We start from the raw sequence: 16,067 nt of genomic DNA on the forward strand, positions 1-16,067 counted from the left end.
GAAAATTTTATCCTACAGATTTAACAGAAGTTCGGTTCTCTAGTGGTGAGACAATGAAGTTGATCAGCCTTCCTTGGCTCATTGCCTGTGGGGTCCAATTCAAATTATTTTTTTTTCCAAAGAACAATCTCCTAGGACAAAATGCAGGCTTCAATTTTTAATTACAGATCCTTTCCTCAACTTGATCGCATGCACTCATGCAAGTGTAAATCTTGCCAGCCCCACACTAATGCTACATGTAGCAAAAAGGCTATTATATTTGACAGGGAAGCCTTAAAAGTGAGTTTGTGGATTCCTACTTCTCCTGTTCCCTGAAACAACATCCTTATATAGAGGTGGACTGATACATTTGAGTGTTCAAAACATCCATAGTTTTTTTGTGGGGAGGGGATGTGAGCTTATTAGAATTGATGCTCTCCTTCTGCAGATCACAATTGCCACTGACTTACGTAAATGAAGAGTGCCTGACACAGGTCCATAAGCCTCTCTACTGAATAAGTTGGCTTGCTGCATGGTCTAGATAGCTTTTCTTGCAAAGTATCTAAACCAACTCAACAGCTCTGTAAGTCTCTACAGGCTATTTCTAGCACACATCCCTACTTCTAATTCAAGGTAATCAGAAAGGGCATTCTTACAATTTGTGCTTACATAACTTTTTTCACTGGTATTCCCTAAGTGCTCTCTCCACATTGTAATGTATTTTCCCTTTTGGGTCAGATAAAAGAAATAAAAACACAACAGCTATTTGTTCTTTTTGAATCAATCAGGCTAGTTATCCTGACAATTGCAGAATGCTTTTGATAAATTTGTACATAGCTGTATTTCATGTTGTCCTTCTTACCAGACAGCAGGATAGTGAAGAACATTGAGAGCTATGTAATTCACCAGAGTCAATAAATATAAATTCTCTCTTTATTTTAACAGTGTTATATAAGACTCCCATTTTATTAATACAGTGTGTGCACATCTGTGTGTGTTAAGGCTCAGAAAAGCAATTACTTTGCATTTTTCTATTGAGGATTAAGGCTTAGTCATTATATATTAGTTTAAGGCTGTAGAGACCAGTTATGGTCCTTTATCCTGAGGAGATAGGAAAATCTAGCATTCTCAAGGTAACCAGGAAGAAAACTGAAACACTTATTTTTATAGACTGCTGATAAACTTTTAAATTAATTTGCATTTACCCTTAGTCACAGTCTTGTGTTACTAAAGCAACCTGAATACAATTTGCCTTATCTTTACTCTGTTGTATAAACAGTTAAGTGGCTGTTGAAATTAAATTCTTTAACCACAAACCAAATTATCATATCCTAGCTAACTATACAAATTCACCTGTGGAAAAGTTAACTTTCTGCAGTCCTCAGGTCTTAAGTTTTTAGAAGGAAAAAAGAAAAGCTAAGTTGTAAAATTTTCAATAATTTCCTAAGTCCCATTTTCAAAAGGAACTTTGAAGCCTCATTGTCATTGAAAGCCAATGGAACATAGGGTCCTAATTGTCTTAGTCACTTTTGAACATTTTATCCAAGAGCTCTTAAAGTGATTGCTAAGCCTCTGCTCAATAAACTATCATAGAAAATTTTGCCACTCATTCCCCTAAGTCTAATAACCCATTTTTAGTGCAGATTATCAAGAAATGTTGGTGAAACAGCTCTGACAATTTCTAGAGATCTGAATTCCTTCAACCTCTTATCTGATTTTAGATCTGATTATGGTGCAGAGACTTAATCTCATTGGTCAATGTTGTTTTTCTGAAGATGGATCAAAACCAGTTGTCCAAGCTGGGTTTTTTTAGATCTGTTAGAAGCCTTTGAATCTGTTTCCTACATGCTATTGATATGCCCAGGGACACTGGCAGGGATATGTGGGGATATGATTGGATAGCTCTATTCTTTTCATTATTCCTCCTCTTTCTACAATACATAGTCACACAGGTTTGAACTTCTGTTATTTCAAACTGAAATGTTTGTTTAGAAAAACAATGAGGAAACCAGACAACATTTCCTGTGTAGCCACCAGTGTGGTCTTTTCTGTTCTTTGCCAAAATAAATAATTGCTTTATAAAAGGAACAAAAAAAAAAACCTGTGGGTTGAGCCCAGACCTGCTAAAGGAATGAAACTTAGAAAAAGCAGTTGCTGGAGGAAAATATTCTGAGAGTAGGATAAAATGGCACCTCAAGTGCTTCATAGATATTAAAATGGTTTTTCTTATTTATGATTGCATATTTCATATTGCTGTTTGCTTCCCATTAATGTTGTTCATTTTCAAATTGCAAAGCCCAAAGTTTCAAAAAATTACATGAACATGTGTCTATTTAAGATAGAAGGAGGTTTGGCAGTTATTTTGGAGAATTGCATGATTCATAAATTATTTAATAAGTTATTGAATGCTGTTGGTGAACATAGCTTGTTAAATGGAAAAGCATTTTTTTTTTCTCCGGAGTGGGAGTACAGTAAACTGGCATCTGCTGCTTTTTTTAAATTGATGAACTTTCTCAAATGAGAATGTGATCCATCTTTTTTTTTAAAACTATGGTATGCTGCAGTCTCTGCAGCCCAGTCACATTTTCTGTTTCAACTTGTTTTCTGAACATAATATTAGCTTATACCTACATCCACATTAAAAATGCACAGCTTCCATATTCACATAGTTTAAACATCTCATTGATAGAAATTAATGTTTATATATTCATGTCAAATCATTTGCATTTTATTTTTAAACCTAGACAAGCATTTCATTTCTGTTTTCAGAAGCAACTTGTTCTATGATGTTTAAAGGCCTGCCCTGAGACTTCAGAATAGGAGTAAGAGGCAGTATGGAAGTATGTCGTGTGGGTTATCTTCTTTCTCTGGGAAGTTTCATGGTTATTGGAGGGCATTGTATAAACACTTCCTCTTCATGTAGTTATCCACCAATCTGGGCAACTCACGAGGGAAATTTGCCATCCTGCATGATTGACGGAAACCTCCCTCAGCTGATGATATCTATCCCAGAACCTTGAAATATTTTGTATTCTTTGAACAAAGTGCTACAATTGAGGTAGTAATGATAGGAATACTTTACCTGCTTTAATATTCTCCATACGTATAATAGAATATTACTATTTACTATACATGCCATTCTTCCTGATCATCCCCTTCAGACAATCAGATGGTATTAAAATATCAGTTGATGGGATCGTAGTTGCACTGAGAACAGATAGTATTTGCTATTCCTGTGCGTCTGAGTGAATATGTAGCTTAATATATTTAGTGTTTTATATACAATATATAGCATAATACTTTAGACTGTGCAATGCAGCCTACTTCATGTTACTATTAGAACCTTAACTTTGCATTTCTGGACTCCGATTTTTAAATGTGCAGCCGGAGGCCCCGATTCTGCCATTTGATCCATATAGGCAGACTTCTGTGCTTTCATGAATCCCCACTGACTTCCGTGCAGCTCCATATGGGTGTAGAGGTTCACCCATGTGCATCTGATTGCAGGATCAAGGCTTTAAAGGGAATGCTCTTGAGTAGAAAAACCACACTTCTCTGAACCATTTTTTAAATATATTATAATTAATATTTAGGATTACTGTGGTTGAAGGAAATTAAAATACTTTTCCTATATTTTTTGGTTTTGTGTATAGCCACTTTCACTTTTCCCCTGTATAGTTGGATAGGTTCGCCTTTTGTTTGTGTGATGCTTTAACATAGCAATAAGTTTTGGGAATTTTTTTAAATAGAAAAATGTGGTTGCAAAAGCACATAAATTGGCATGAGGTCCATGAGCAATTTTAGTACTTCAAACTATTTTAACCCATTCTTTCACTCCTGTCCGCAAATAATACATGGCATTTGTATAGCTCTTTTCATCTTTTCAAGTCAGAGCATTTCGCAAAAGTCTCATTATCAACATTTCTCAGATGGGAAAATGGAGAAACATGAGTTAAGTGACTTATCCAGGGTCACATGGGAAATGTGTGACAGAGTTGGAAGCAGCAACTAGGCTCCTGAATCCTAGTTCTGCGCATCTCCGTTAGACTGTAAAAGGTTGTAAGTCGTTTACACATAACATATTCTGCCAACAGGTGCACTATTCTGCTTTCCTTGCTCTGGATTTCCAGATCTACCTCTGGCCTTATATTGTTTTCCTAATTTGTTCCTTGTTGTTTAAATCTCCTCTGTTCTGTGGCTTTTTACTTGGTGCCCTGACTTACATAATTCAGAAAAAGCCCTTTAATGTGGACCAATCCTGTGCCCATTCAGGATAAATGGGGCCCTGTCAGCAGGCTGTTTTCAATATGATTTCAGTGGCTGAAAATAAGAGGAACAAAAATTGGAAATAGCAAAGGATCAGATGTGGAGAGTGGTGCCCACATTAGCTTATCGGATGATTGAAAGCCGCCTCCACAGCAGGCTGTGTTCTAGCAGCTATATTGTTTTTAGGAAAATGAAAGTAACTCTTGAATATTATGCCCAAGAGTTTTTGGGTTTGGTAGAAGAGGAATCTTCATTGTGCTCCCTGAGAGAAGGGGATTTAAAACCTAGGAAAAGATACAGAAAGTGACTTCTCTAATGTGAAGGGAAACCTGGTATACGGGTAGGATTCTTAGTGTCTTTATGGCTCATGATCTCATCAGATAAGAAGTGCATAACATGTTACATAGCACGGTTGTCAAACATGTTCTGTGGCTGAAACTATAGACAGCTGATCGTGTCAGCTGTTTAGTGGTGAATATCTCTTCACCTGCTAAAAGAACTTAATATTTAATGATAATACTTTTTGCTGTACTAGAATCCTTTCAGACAGGGTATAGTGATATACCTAGACAGAGTGACTTGTGCTTTCAAATTGGTTTCTGAAAGAATTATGTACAAGCAGAGAGATTTCAGGCAAGCAGTTACCTATTTCTTTGATTTAAAAGCAAGTAGTCTTTAGACACATGTTGAGGTTAGGTACTTTTAAGCATTTAATTTATGAAGAGGTATCGGTCATATGCCTCTGTTCCCTATGATTTATGTAATAAAGTTTTGAACAGTCTATAGATGAATATGCTCAAAGTTCAAGGTGTCATTAAAGCTTCTGAGAGAGAGAGAGAGAGAGAGTGGAGCGATGATAGGTTGTGAAAAACAGCAATGCACTCTTTTTAAGTCAAATGGTTCTTTCTTGAAGCCACAAATTTTATTTGGAATGCCATAACCAGTTTGCTCTCTTCATTATATTCCTCTCTGTAAATAGTATTCTTACTTACTGATATACAGTAAATTAGATTGCTGACAAGGGTCACCACGGTTTCTAATCACAAGACAATTGTGGGTATAGACAGAACAAGCAAATGAGACCCTTGTCTACATGTCTCTTTCCCAAATCAAGGGTTTCTTAGCCACTTTGCGGGAACTCTTCATTTTGTGGTGTCCCACAGTTGTACAGTCATAACAATTTTGTTTCAAAGTGCGGAAATATTTATGAAGAGGAGGATTTAAAAAAATAAGTAACTTAATTTTAGCAAGAGTGTAGGAGTCCTTTTTAGAGTCCTTGATTATACATAGGCTTGGAAGGATTAGATTTTTACTGGTAAATATCAGTAAAAACTTAGATTTTGCTGCACACATACAAACCGATGAAAAATATTTCCATCAGTAATCAAAATTTACTGATAGGCAAAGTAAGAAAAATGCATCTTGAGAACTTCTTAGAGTTGGATTAAAAGATATTTAAATTGTCTATTTTGACATATGGTGATGCCAGTTTGTGGTTTTAGCAGTTGTAAAGCTTTAATTATTTGAATCTCAACATCTAGTGCAACAGTTCTCAAACTGTGCGTTGGAACCTCAAAGTGGGTTGCGATCCTGTTTTAATGGGGTCGCTTTGGCTGGCGTTAGACTTGCTGGGGGCCAAAGCTGAAGTCTGAGCCTCAACGCCTCGGTCCAAAGTCCAAGCCCTACCACCCAAGGCTGAAGCCAAAGCCCAAGGGCTTCACCCTGGGTGGTGGTGCTCAGGTTACAGGCCCCCTGCCTGAAGCTGAAGCCCTTGGGCTTGGGCTTTGTCCCCATTCCTGTCCCTGTCCCCACTTCCTTTGTCCCCGGAGTGGTGGGGTTTGGGCTTTGGCTTTAACCTCCCTCCCTGCCCCTGCTGGGGCTTGGGACAGCTCAGGCTTCGGTACCCCCTTCTGGGGTCGTGTAGTAGTTTTTGTTGTCAGAAGGGGGTCATGGTGCAATGAAGTTTGAGAACCCTGCTCTAGTGTCATTAAATTATTCTGCCCCCCATCCACGTTTCGACCCCTTCATAATATTGTGCAAATGTAAACTGTGAAAATGTAAATTGGTTAAAAAAAAAGTTTTTTAAAATAAATGTCAGTATTCTCAATCAAACTTATAAAATAAACATCCATTTCTGCCAAGTCTAATTATGGATCAAATCAGTTGATATATCTTAAATAATGTATATACTCGTTCATAAGCCGAATATTTTTGGTAAAAAAGTGAAGCATCAAAGAGCGGGGGTCAGCTTATAAACAGATCTACACCAAAATTTGATGATTTTAAGCTCCATGGAAATACTGAATTGAATATCTAATAATAAGACTCTAAAGTCTCATATTGTTCTAAGGTATTTGTTTTAAGTATCCATTTACTGGTTTTAAATATTGACTGTAATTTTGAAGATGAATACATATTTTTTCAGTTATTATAACAATAACAGGTTTTTCGTTAGATTATATTAAAATAATTCTAGCAAAACTTTTGAGTGTTTCTTGTGATGCCAACTTTTAAAATATAGCAGGAGTCGGAAAACTTTGGCTCCTGGCCCATCAGGGTAAGCCACTGGCGGGTCAGGACATTTTGTTTACTTGGAGTGTCTGCAGGCACAGCGCCCCTCTGCTCTCAGTGGCCATGGTTTGCCATTCCCAGCCAATGGGAGCTGCGGGAATCCCTGTGCAGGAGTCAGAAATCTCATTGTACACAGTATAAGAGAAGATGGTAACAAAATAAATTAGTTTAATTCCTCCCTGCAGCCTGTACATATATAGAAGGTGGTACGACTACTGTCAAACTAGAATCTGGTAAACAGAAAACCACCATTTTATCTAGGGAGCATGGAGTTCCCATTGTTAGACACTTCAAAAGATGCAAGGGAGTAGTTCAATATTGTTGTCTATTACTTGTGTATCAGTCCACATTGCTATTTTGTTTTTAAGATCCCTCAACCCCAAAAGATGCTGTTGTCATGATTAATTTCTTGAGTAGTCTCATTCCTACTAATATTGGTGAGGAAATTTACTAACACACATAAATATGTGTATGTGTGTGTATTTTAATAAAAGCAAATGATCTGCTTTCCATTCTGTTGTTTGTGGGCAAGACTCTCATCTTGTCTACACACATTTCGTATAATTTAACATAATTTCGTAGATGAAGTTTTGGCTTTCGGAGAAGTCGCCCCATTTTTTAAAAAGAGCTAAGGAGTTGGTATTTTGCTTGTTTATTCGTTACTAAAGTTTAGTGTCCAGTTAAGAGATCTGCCTACCCTCGACACTTAGCCACTGAATATTCATTCTTGACTTTTGTAATGCCAGCTTTAATTGGTAGTAATCTAGTTTTGTGATGCATCATCTAATTGGGCTGGGTCCTTTGATGTGGTCTGACCCTGTTAATGTTAGGGAAGGTCAGATTAGACAGCCAATAAAACATACCAAAAAGGTAAAACGATTGTAGGAAGGTATGCGCTCCGACCGTATGTGGAGTGGGATTTTTTTACTTCTCAATAACACTGAAACTGATTAAAAGTGCCATTCCATCATTCTTTCAGTGAATGACAAGCGTCTCACATTTGTAGAGTTTGAGGGTTGAGCACACATGGGGAAATTCACAATAGATCGTTCTTAAGTACATTTATTTCTCTACATTTACTCATTATAAAATAGGTTAGTTTTCTTCTCACAATCAGACTCTTAATCCTTCAACGAGATCAGAATACTGTATTGGTGGCATTACAACTTCAATTGAGAAAATATTATGCTTCACTGCAGGATTGAGCAGAAGAAAACTGATGATGGAAGTTCTTACTCATATACATAGAGTTAAATGAAGATATTACTTTAAAAAAGTTACAGGCAACTTTCTACCTCATTGTGTAATTATAGAATCATATCTAGTCCTGTAGATCTTTGATATTCATACAAGTTCATAGGATTCCAGTTTTGCTAGTTCCTGCATAGTCGTTTGTTTTTATTTCTGAACACACAAGTAGAAGACTTGGGGTATGGCTACACTTTCATTTGTACAGCGCTGGGAGTTACAGCTGTCTTCGTACAGCTGTGTAGGGAAAGCGCTGCAGTGTGGCCACACTGACAGCTACTAGCGCTGCAGTGTGGCCACATTTGCAGCATTTGCAAGCGCGTTGGAAAGTGGTGCACTGTGGGCAGCTATCCCAGCTTTCAAGTGGCTGCAACGTCCTTTTCAAAACAGGGGGTGGGGTGGAGTGTGACAGGGGCATGGGGGAGACAGAGAGAGTGGATTTTTGGAGCTGACGCTGTTCTCAGCTCCCTGCCTTGCAAGTTCGAAGGACTGGAAGATACACAGCATCTACCTTCAATAATTTTTAAAAGTTTTGACCCTCCCCACCCTCTCTTATTCACTAAATGCAAGTTATGCACTCCTAAATAGCCTTCAGACCACATAAGCAGCTGCTCAACACGGACTGCCCCTCCCCTCTCCTCAAGCAAACAGCTGTGAACATTCCAAGCAATTCCCTGCCTCTGCTCACATTGCTCGCTGGAGCAAAGAGCAGCTGTGTTTGTTTGTTAGATAAGTAGGTCCGGGGAGCTCGTAGTTCAGCCATTATTCGGTTTGTTGTGGACAGGAATTCTGGGATACCTCTTAATACCCGGGAGGCCAATAAAAGCGTTTGGTGGCCACACTTGATGAGCAGCCCTGCATCACCAGTGCTGGAATCGCTACACCCAAGCAGACCAGTTGTACAGCCAGCGCTGCAGCCAGGGAGTTGCAGCGCTGGCTGTGCTTTGCAAGTGTGGACACAGAGTGAGTTGCAGCGCTGTAACCCCATCACCAGCGCTGCAACTCTCCAGTGTAGCCAAGCCTTTGGTACCTGTTTGAGAGTGAGCTCTTCAGTCTTTGCACAGCTTCAAATCAGCACCATTAGAGTTTCTTTTAAGTGGGGAGCATGTCATATCCCACAAGAGAGCATTCTTAGTATTGTCTTCCTTCCAAAGCTTCAGAAAAAAAACTCATTTAGATGTTTATATTCTGCTAAAAAATGCCTAGTATAACCTTCATACAGTGTTTGTCATTTGCTAAACAATTCTTCTTATTGTAAGAATCCTAACCATAGTCTGCTTATAGTATATTCGGTAGAGATCCTTGGACAATTACAGAGAGCCTACAGTAGCAGTCTCATTTGTTTTTATAATTAACTCACTGGGATTTTCCATATATGGTGCACTAATGTTGGGAGTGTTACAGGTCAACTAATGTCTTACTGTTTTTTTAAAAATAGAGTCTTCCTTGTATCACTATTCTTGGTCTCTAGAAAAATGTGCCAGCACATGGTACTGAAATATAATGGCTCACACTGACCTATGCTGGCCTGAAGGGTTCAATTAGAGAACCTTATCAGGAGAAGATTAATATGTGGAACCAAATTTTAATCCTTCCCACACATCAGCCACAAGATTTGCTACTAACCCATCGTGTCAGTCTCATTTTATTAAAAATATTGCCTACTGTGAGATTTTTATCAGGAACACCATGTTGATATATCAATTTAATTCTGGAAGCTGTGCGAAAAAATCTTGTGTTGGCAACTTCTTTTCAAATGAAATATTTTCTTGAATTTCACAATAAGCCTGTTCAGGCTTTAAAGGGGAACTCTAAAGAAAAAATACTATATCAAAAGATATTTCCTGCAGCCAGCCTCTGATTTCTATCGACAAGGCTTTCTGAATTGTTACAGAACCTTAATCGCTAACTGTCAGCAGCTTGCTCCTCTGAGGGAAAGAGAGTGGCTGGTTATTGAATGTGCTAGAAATCTCTTGATTAGAGCAAGATGGATAAAAATCAATTATTTCTTTTAAAATAAAAAACATTGGATTATTTTAAATTAAATTTGAAATTGACAACCTGTATTAATGTCTAATTTAATTATAATCTATTCAAATCACTTAAATTTAATTTGTTTAAAACGCAGTACGTTTGGTGTCAAGTTTTAAAGAAAGCCAAACGACTGAACTGGTGGAAGTCACTGGTTAACCACCTTGAACCAGAGCTTGCGAAGTGCTAAGCCAGCTTTTGACAGCAGTAGCCTTTTCTGGAGGGGCAGAGAGAATATTCACTTCATTTCAGTTTATTCAAATAGGCCAGCTCAATGACTAGTTGATTCAAAATTAAAAAACCAAGTGGTAGTTGAAAAACCACACAGCTAACACATACAATAAGCCCAAACACATGTTGCCTTTCATGGTAGCATGTGACCCTCATTTGCCATGTGCACAAATCAATACCAGTTTCCCAGCACAACGCAACACACGTACAGATCAACACAACCAGCGCACACAATAACCCCAAAGATCCCTCTGAAGCCTGGAATGTGTGTTAAATCAGTGTGAAGCGATGGAAACACCTGCCCTATCACCAGGTGCAGTCATCACTGGGATTTGCGGTCTATTACTGTCCAATTTTTTCCCCCACACATGATTTTATAGATTATACCAGTGTGACAGCACAGGCGTTCAGCTACTAGTGTTTAGATAATGTTTCTAGTCTTTTCCTTTCTGAAAAGTTTTAGTGTTTGTGGTAGGTGGTATATAGATGTCTATCATAACAAAATTGAAACAATGGCTGTGCCAACTTCTGTGCACTGCCTCAGAAGTGTGACTGAACACCATTAGCTACATTTTAGGTAAACTTCTCCTTTCAGTTGTCTTAAAATACATGGAATGAGCCAAGATCTGGAATAATTAGCCCAGAGAACCCCAGGTACTTTTTTCTCCCCTTCATTCAGGTATCATCTCTTGGTTGTTACCAATCATTTAATTGCTGACTTAACATTCGATTTGCCCTCTCCTGTTGGTCTTGTGCTTCTAGTTGCAGATATATTTTCCCTCTGGCTTGTCCTTAGCATGTTCCATCCTTCAATCCACTACAGTTGTGTTTTACCTCTCACTATAGTTCTCTGTCTCCCTCAAGGGTTTCTTCCTACTCCATCTCTCCAAATAAGATTGTCTTCCAACTCCAGTTCCTTCAAATTACGATTTTAGATCTTATCCTGTGTCCCTAGAGCTTTTGTTTTTCTACGGCTACTTCCCAGAAGGCTTTGACTGCTGTTCTTGCAGTGGCAGAAGCAAAGCTTTGTGTAGGGTGCATTAGTGCTAATTCTAGTTGACAGCCTGTAAATAGAAAATGTGCTCGGTGGATATTAGTAGCACTGTAGGCTGGCCCAGTGCAGCAAAATGCAGAGTGTTTTTTTTAAAAAGCATCACATAGTGGAGTAGCATTCTGTTCGCAATACTGTTTTTATGGTTAAGGAGGAACTTTCATTAGAAGTCTTTTTCCTGGTCTTAAAATGGTTTTTAAAAATTACCTTATAGGCTACATTTTTCTCATGCTTGTTCTGAGTCCAAAGGTAAATATTGTGTGTATGGGAAGGTTGTTAAAATTTTATTCAGCTGTTTTTGAATTATGAAAGGAATGTTGCGTATATACAAGGGAGCCAATATGCTTCCATAGTACCTGGCTGGGGCTGCTCTCGCATTAGAGTAAGCTGCAGCTCTTGGCAGAGTCCACCTCCTTCTGCTCATCTGTCCTTCTTGCCTTCCAGGTTCCTCATGACTCTGCTGCAGCTCCTCCATTTCCTACCACATGCCTTGTTTCCAGCTCAACCTTAGCACATTTCTTTTCCAATCTGACTTTTTCTCTGCTCCCATCCCTCACTTAAGTCTGACCTCCAGATCTTTTCCATCCACGCTCTACAGATTTTAATTGAATTCAATTTTTAAAAATGCAAGGATGAGGGGATTTTTTGCTACCCTTGCCCCAGTCCCAACGGACTTGTGTCTGTTACAGTCACGACACTGTGTTCAGGGCTGATTTGAAGATTAGAGGAGCATTAGGGCACGACTACACTTAAAACGCTGCAGTGGCACATCTGCAACAGTTCAGCTGTGCTGCTGTAGCGCTTCAGTGAAGACGCTACTATGCCGATTGGAGAGCTGCTTTTATCTGCGTACTTAATCCACTCCGCAAGAGGCAGGAGCTGTGATGACGTAAGAAGCCCTTCCGTCGACGTAATGCTCTTTATATCGGGGGCATGGTCGGTATAGCTGTGTTGCTTAGGGGATGAGATTTTTCACACCCCAGAGCGACATAGTTATACTAGTGTAAGTTTATAGTGTAGACCTGGCCTCAGCAAAATTAAGTTACACAGTGTATACCAGTCCTGCTGCAGAAGTGGAAACCAGCTACTTGTAGTGGGATGTGTGTATAGTCTTGGGAATTTTAATATTCTGTCTGTCCTGAAAGGGATTTCCTGCTCTGCTGGGTAAATTTGATTAAACATTAAGGTCCTGCTTTGGGGGTTTTGTTCTTGGTTTTTTGTTGTTTTTTTTTAAAGGTCTTCCTTATATGACGTGGAATTTTAAGATTTCAAAGTTAGAAGTGATTGTATTCTTGATGGCATCGTTCCCCATCATGCAAAACATTTTCACACTCTTGGGCTGACTCAAGGACAAGAAGTTGGCATGCTGTGGCTTACTAAAGTAACGACAATGCTATTATAATACAGAATTTTTAAAAAATGTATAAGTCCTTACAAACAGAATTTTCACACACATTCACAGATCCTTTGCTCATCTTCACACTTAGGCTTGTGCAAAAAATTGAGTCCCATCATATGCTAATCTCTGTTCAGGACTGTAGTTGCCAACATATTTTGAAATAGCTTTGAAAAAGACAGCTGTACAATAAACTTCGCACTGCTGGTTCTGCAGCAGGAAGTTTCTGGTCTTGTGGTGAACTTTAACATTTATCTAATGCTTTGCATACACCAACTACTTAATTTTCACAGCATGTCTGGGTAGGTAAGCAATATTCTTCTTCAAGTAGTGTCGCTGTGGGTGCTCCACTCTTGCTGTGCTTGCATCCCCTGAACTTTTGATTGGAGATTTTACATAACAATTTCCGTTTGGCCTGCTCATGCATCCTACTTAGTCTTATGCACTGCACCATAGTTATATAGCACTGCACAGGTCAACTACCCTTGGTTTCTTCTTGCCTGCTTCGGCCTGAGACAGAGTGTTAGCAGCTATCCATGTTGAGCTTCCCTTAACTGTGACCCTTAGTTTTCTTGGTTGTTTAGTTTGTTTTTGTAGTAGTAGCTGTAGTAGTAGTTTAAAATGTATTAAAAAAATTCAAAAAAAATTTCCCCTCATTTTTTTTTTTTAAGGACCATTGTTAAACTCCCAGGCTACCTATACAATACATGGGGAAATTTAGGTGCCTAAGAATGGGATTTATAGAAGCCAGCATTCTGAGTGGGCAGGCTTCTAAGCTAGCCAATAGGAAATGCCTACCAGGAGGCACCTGTCTCTGAGTATCATCCGCAGCAGTAAGCATGGAACAGGGGTCAGTTTATGAATTTGCCAGGATGCAAGTTAGATTTTAAAGCTGAAATCTAACTAACCCAGGTTTGCTGAAGTGTAATAGAATTCAAAAGGATAACCCCTTTTTAATTGAGTCCAGGGAGCATTGCCTTACTAGTTTAACACTAAGTTCTTTTCAGGTCAACTTTTTTAACTTGAACAATATCTCTCAAACCAGAACACTTCCTTATTCTTAACCAGCCAACAATTTATTAATTCACCCAAAGCACATTAATATATAATGAGCAATTCACCAGTCAAAGACAGACGCAGCCGGTATAGTCCTGCAAGCAATTATCACAATCTAGAGTTGAGGCTCAGTAGTTGTATTAAAAAAAAATGTAAATTATCAAGATTTCTTATTACATTTACTTATGATCAGCCATTCTCAGTTCTTTGATACCTAACACATTTATCACACTTCCAAAGGTGCTCTTCTCTTTAAGGAATTTTTAAGAGTGTGGTTACTTCTGTTTGACTAGGTTGGTCCTGAAAAGACAAGTTTAGAATATTAATGGCAATTGCTTAAAAAAATTATTTTCAATTTCTCAAGCCAATTTCCTGGAATTTATAAAAGAATTAAAATTTAAAAGATGGTTAGTTGAGTTTTACTTGGAGTATGGACTCAGCAATATAACCTATGGTTATTTATATTAAAGAATAGAAGGGGAAATAAAATCTTTGACATTAAATCTCACCACATTTTCTAATCTTCTAATCCTGGGACAAGGGAGAGTCCCTTCTACATGACTTGTCCAGGTTTGTCACACTTAGGATTCTGCAGCTTCTTGTGTTGGGTTCAGTCAACTCTCTTGAGCACATAGTGACCTCCATTTTATATAGCCTAGTTTCAGGATTCATTGGAGGGGGCTGTTACCCAGGGTTTTCAGAACCCAAAGCAGTGGTAACTTCATTGTTTTAAGCTTGCTGCTGGGGAACTTTAAGTGACAGATTCTTGCCCAAAGAAAAGCTTCCTTGGACTATTCCAAGCAAATCTTTTCATCTAATTTTTATAGTTAACTTTCAATAAATCATGCAACTTTTATAGTGATTCCTAGTGGGCTACCATACTAACCCCTTAAAGGGTTACCAATATTTTTAGTTTTAGCAAAACTATTTATTATTTTTATTATTAAAGCATTTCTCATCAAATTTACATCTCAGAGGTGCCAGAGGCACTTAAAACCAAGGTTGGCTGTTCAAACTTTTTTATCTTGATAGTATATTTAATTTTTATTTTATTGCATATATGGTTAGGCAGCAGCTAAGAAGGGGTTTAGAGAATATAAATGTTGGATTTAAGTGGCAGTTATACTCCTAAATTCCTATGTGGGTTTAGCCCTAAATGATTAGGGACACTGGGGGAAATCAAACCAGTGTGTTCAAAATATGATTCCTATCTTTTCCAAAAAGGGTTAAGCATGATTCTTACTGAACTGTTACCAGCATGATTTTATATAATGAACTGTAATCAGATCTAATGTGGAAGGCTGATTAAGCTGCTGATGCACTGAAACAGGAATACACCCACACATGTACTGTACTTTAGGTGATTTGCTTGTGGAGGTTTAACATTAGAATCTCTAAATAATTTAGAATCTGTTTTTATTTTATAAAATGCTGTTATGCATGCATGCAAACCAGCAACAGATGTAGATATTTTCCTTTACTGGCTATAGTTAATAGGTAAGACAGTAATCACAGAGAAAACCACATATGACAAAAGTTACAAATGTTTTGTAAACTACTTTAGATCTTTTTTCTTTCTTAAACTCAAGCTGACATATTGAAATATGGTAGGGACTAGCTTGCAGAGTTATCTGTCACAGGCAACTGCACCTGTATTCCACGTTCATGGTCCCTCCCAGCTCCTCAGTCACCACCTTTCTTGGGTAGAGACTAGTGTCTCTCCCCCTTCTGACTGGGTTTTTTTCAGGCTGCTCAGTTCCCTGCTTACACTGTGATATCCCCAGCAAGCCAGACTGCATAAACAGGCCAGCATCTGAGCTTTGCTTTCTCTTTGAAGGCTATGAACAACATAATTGCCAACAGTTGTGAGTTTCCACACAGCTCTTTAAAAATAAACACATTTATTTTCAAGGCAGAAGCAACACAGAGAAAACATATTGAAAACAATAAAGGAACCTACACATGCTAATAAGCTTATCAGATATCACCCCTCATCTCCAGCAAGGACACTGTTAGGAGTCAGTGCTTCAGAACACACAGTGGTGGTCATTTGTTTATTTTTTTATGGTTACAAGTTTACAACAGCCTTAGCTCAAAGCCAGAAAAACCATGGACTGTTCAGTATTTCCTTATATATCATGCACCTTTGATCTTGGTCTCATTTAACAGGTGATCAGCAGACAGTCCCACTTTGCAGGGTGTAGCTTCAAAACGCTGAGTTTTTGCATTATTGGGGAT

General features: G+C 38.3%; 1 protein-coding gene across 7 annotated transcripts in view; it reads left to right on the forward strand.

Moving 5' to 3' along the window:
- Positions 1–16,067, forward strand: part of SIPA1L1 (signal induced proliferation associated 1 like 1) — a 391,350-nt gene that overhangs the window by 237,104 nt on the left and 138,179 nt on the right. Inside the window, exon 1 of one of the 7 annotated variants that reach the window (XM_032768375.2) lies at positions 2,758–2,819. The exons of the other annotated variants lie outside the window; for them this stretch is intronic. The gene's annotated coding sequence lies outside the window, so the exon portion shown is untranslated. Of the gene's footprint in view, positions 1–2,757; positions 2,820–16,067 lie in introns of those variants that run through there. 7 annotated transcript variants of the gene reach the window in all.

The sequence above is a fragment of the Chelonoidis abingdonii genome, chromosome 4, assembly GCF_003597395.2.
Source record: "Chelonoidis abingdonii isolate Lonesome George chromosome 4, CheloAbing_2.0, whole genome shotgun sequence".
Taxonomy (NCBI): Eukaryota; Metazoa; Chordata; order Testudines; family Testudinidae; genus Chelonoidis; species Chelonoidis abingdonii.